The sequence below is a fragment of the Symphalangus syndactylus genome, chromosome 7 (genome assembly GCF_028878055.3).
Source record: "Symphalangus syndactylus isolate Jambi chromosome 7, NHGRI_mSymSyn1-v2.1_pri, whole genome shotgun sequence".
Classification (NCBI taxonomy): Eukaryota; Metazoa; Chordata; class Mammalia; order Primates; family Hylobatidae; genus Symphalangus; species Symphalangus syndactylus.
In genome coordinates this window covers 136,632,356-136,636,370 of record NC_072429.2, presented here as the reverse complement: position 1 = coordinate 136,636,370, position 4,015 = coordinate 136,632,356, and the positions used below count along the sequence as shown (strand labels likewise).

Genomic DNA, 4,015 nt, shown 5'->3' with positions numbered 1-4,015 from the left:
ACAACAATAAAACTCCTAAGATCCATTATAAACCAGCCAGTTTATTATTTTGTAGTAAGACGTAGAACTTTTACCATGTGGACTGAAATACCTGTGTCAGCATGAACAGCACATTTTCTTCCTAGAGGCAGTCACATGGAAAACCAGGTTATCATCAGGTTATTTAGTGGGTACAGAAACCATACAGGAGGAGACTCATCTTAAGAGCCGTAACTCACCCATAAAGGCTTGGGGCACACTTTCCCACCACTGGAACCCCTCAGCCTCCAGAAAGCTTGTTGACTCCTCCCTCCCAGTCTTGGTCTGGCTGAGCACTGCTGCTTGTCAGTCACCTCCTACAGCCATATGGTCAGTCCAGCTTGGCCTAAGAGCTGTATCTCTGCTCACTGGTTTGTGTTGTTACTGCCACTGTTACTAACAGTTCAGGTTCTGAAGGGGGCACGTCAATTGTGCCCACGTACCAAGTGCAAGACACAATAATCCTGTTAGTTTATTCTCCCAAACCTACTCCACTCAAGTTTATCAAGTAATATGCTCTGTAAGGTTCTTTCTAAACCCATTAGAACATATATGGATTACCTATAAATTCACCTAACGTAACCTACTTCCTACTGAGAATTGAGGTTTTAACGTTTTTTTTTTTTCTACTTTCTTGATCCCAACCATGTAGGAATTAATGAAACCAATTCTGTATCACCTCTGGAGACAAGAAAGAAATACCAAGTGATGTGTATTTTTCAAGTTAATGTGATTTTGCTCTCTATAATGCAAAAATGAGAGAATGCAGTCAACTCAGTACTCAATATTAGCAATAGTCAAGTCGACACAAAATGTCTTTCAGCAGTAGAAAAGTTTGCTTTCAAATTAAAAAGCAAAGCATGTATTGCAAACATCATGTAATAATGATTAAATTATAGAAAAATATATTCAGACTGACACAAGGCATTCACACCACACCAGAATTTTGCCTGTAATAAAACAATGAATTTTATTCCAAAAAGTAGGTTAGGTCCACGTTGGCCTCAATCTTCAGCCCCAGATCCAGTGAATGAGGATGAAGTACATAGGGCATGTTTAATAGGCATTGCACATAGATTAACCATTCTTTAATATCCCTCACTAGGGTTTTGAGGGTGAGAGGGATGCAATGTGGACATATGCACTCACAAAGGCAGAATTTTTCTTCTAACTGTAACAAGTCATACATATGACCCTTTACTATATTTTGGCCCATAGTTAAGATTTTTATCCATGGGACTCTACCTTTGAAAATCACAGCAAAAATCAATAGGGAATGATTTAATATAAAATATAAAAATTTCTCTGTATGAGGACTTTCACAGAAAAGAAAGAAGGGGACAACAATAGAAATCAATTTTCTTTAAAAATAACATTCCCCTTATTTTGTCCCTGCTACTTAACACTCAAAAACAAATCTGCACAAAACTGGGAATATAGCAAAGGACAAAAGGGGATGTTCCACTGTAAAGTCTTAGGACCTACTCTGAACTTTCGTCTTCATCAAGACCCCCAACCTATAGAGCTGAGGGCTCTCTGATCCACTGGAGAAAGTGAGTGGTGTTTGATCATCACTCCTGCTTCACCAAAGATGGCCCCAGGTCACTCTCTGCCAAACTTAACGATATTGACCTGGACAGAGGTTGAGCCTCCCTGCTTTCTTCTTGGTTTTCTCATGCCAGAAGGATTTGCCTTGGTGAACTTCAAAACCTGATTGGCTCGCTCTCTCAGTCTCCAGCTGCACCCCCCTTGGCATCAAGTTGTCTGCCACTCCTGAATCCACCTCCCTTTCCTCCTCCGTGGCCCTTTGGGATGGGGATGATGCCTTTTTTTCTTCTTTCTTCCTTTATGGAAATCCGTTATGGGTCTGAAGCTTTATGCTCTTGGCTAGAGGAGTCTCTGCCTCCTTGGAAGCCTCATTCTGCTTCTGCTTCTTTTCTGAACCTGGTGTGGAAACTGCCACCACTGCCTTTTTCTTGACTTCTCGCTCTCTTCCTCCTCCTTACTGTTCTTAGCTGCTTTTCCATTCTGGGCAGTCAGTGCGTAGTTGCCATTGGCCTTGGGTGTAGACTTGGAGAGCCCTTGCCCTTGGGCTTCTCTTCCTCATCCTCACGGGAATCATCAGAGGAAGAACTGCTGCTGCCCTTGGCCTTTACCTTCTTTCTGAGGCTGGCTTGGAAGGAGCTCCGTTATCCTCAGAGCTGCCGGGGTCGGAGGTGTCTGCAGAGATCTCTGCTGCTTTCTTTTTGCTGGAGGTGGTTTGGTTGTTGCTTTAGAGATGACTCCCACAGACAGGGTCTCTCCTCTTCTCCAGAACTTGAGTTAGATTCATCAGTGCTGTCTTCACTGCTTCCCACAGGCTGTTTCTTCGCAGTTTTCTTGGGAGTCTGGGTTCCCACAGACTTCTTTGGTTGAGGAGCAGAAGGTTGGGGGACTAAACTGTAGGGATCTGTTTTTGTTGTTGTTGTTGTTTTTTGTTTTGTTTTAGAAAGGTTCTGCTCCTCTTCTTCCTCATTGGAGAAGTCCTCACTCCTGCAACTCTACCACGTAGGATTGGCAGCTGCTTTCACTGGGACCTTGGCCGTGACTTGCTTTTTGGGTATAGTCTTCTTGGGGATGCCTGCTGCCCTCCCCTTCTCTGAGTCACCACTGCTGCTGCTGCTGCTGCTGGCTGCTTTGCTATTGGCTACTTTAGGTGCTGCTGGAGCTGTAGTAACCCGTATGGCTTTAGCCCAAGTTTAGCTGCCACAGGTGTAGCCTTTGCCTTCTGGTTCTGTGATGCGCCTCATCCTCAGAGCTTGAGTCGGAATCCGAATCAGACTCCTTGGCCTTCTTAGGAGGAGCTTTGGCTGCCTTGGCTTGGGGCTTGACTCCATCTGGACAGGCTTTTTCCTTGTGTCTCCTCCTCCTCACTGTCACTAGATTATTCACCGCTGCTGCTCTCATGCTTTGGCCACAGCCTTTCCAGGATGCTGAGGCAGACTGGCTCCCGTGGCAGGTACAGCAGCCTTCTTAGCTGGGGGCCCTTGAGCGTCCCCCTCCTCCCCACTGCCGTCCTCACTGCTGTCACAGGATGAGGCCTTCTTCTTAGCTTTCTTAGTCACTGGTCCATTTGCCTGTAACGTTCGCTTTGGGGCCTTGGTGAACTTGAGCCAGAAGCTGTAGATGTCCAAGAGGGAACAGGCATTGGCATCCTGCTGTGTAGTTCCTGTCACTTTGACAAACTTCTTGGCCATCTCTAAGAGCTGGTTGTCACACAGGAAACCAAAGACGAGGGGACACAGGTGGCTGGAAACCACACAGCACAAGCCAGCATCCACCATCTCCCAGCAATATGTGTCACTACTACCTTTTCAAAGTTAATAATTTCTGCTCTTGAAACTATCATTAAAGTGAAAAGAAAAGCCACAGACAGGGAGAAAATATTTGCAAAGGGTATATCTGATGATAGATGGGATCCAGGACTTATAAAGAACACTGAAGTTCAATAATAAGAAAATAATCTAATAAAAACATATGCAAAAATGTACACAGACACTTGGTGAAAAATCTATTGATGACAAATAAGCACATTAAAATACGCTTAACATCATTAGTCATTAGGAAAATGTAAATTAAATCTGTAGTCAAATACCATTGCACACTGATTAGAATGTGTAAAATTAAAACAACTGAACATATCGAGTATTGACAAGTACATCTCACCTTAGGAACTTTCATTCAGAGCAGGTGGAAATTTTAAATATTACAACCATTCTGGAAAAAAAGATGTTAGGCAATAGATGAATGGATAAACAAATCGTGTTATGCCCAAACAGTAAGATATTACTTATCAATCTAAGGTCAAATCTCAAAGTAATTGTTCTGTATAGAAGTAACCAGACAACAAAGGGTAGCTACTTGCATGATTCCATTTAAAAAATGTCTATACAATGCAAACAAATCTATAGTGATGGAAAGATCACTGGTTGCCTGGAGTTGGGGTTGGCAATGAAGG

General features: G+C 43.3%; 1 pseudogene; it reads right to left on the bottom strand.

The window, feature by feature from the left end:
* Positions 1-1,620: 1,620 nt before the first annotated feature.
* LOC129485786 (nucleolar and coiled-body phosphoprotein 1-like) lies at positions 1,621-3,341 on the bottom strand (annotated as a pseudogene).
* Positions 3,342-4,015: the final 674 nt, after the last annotated feature.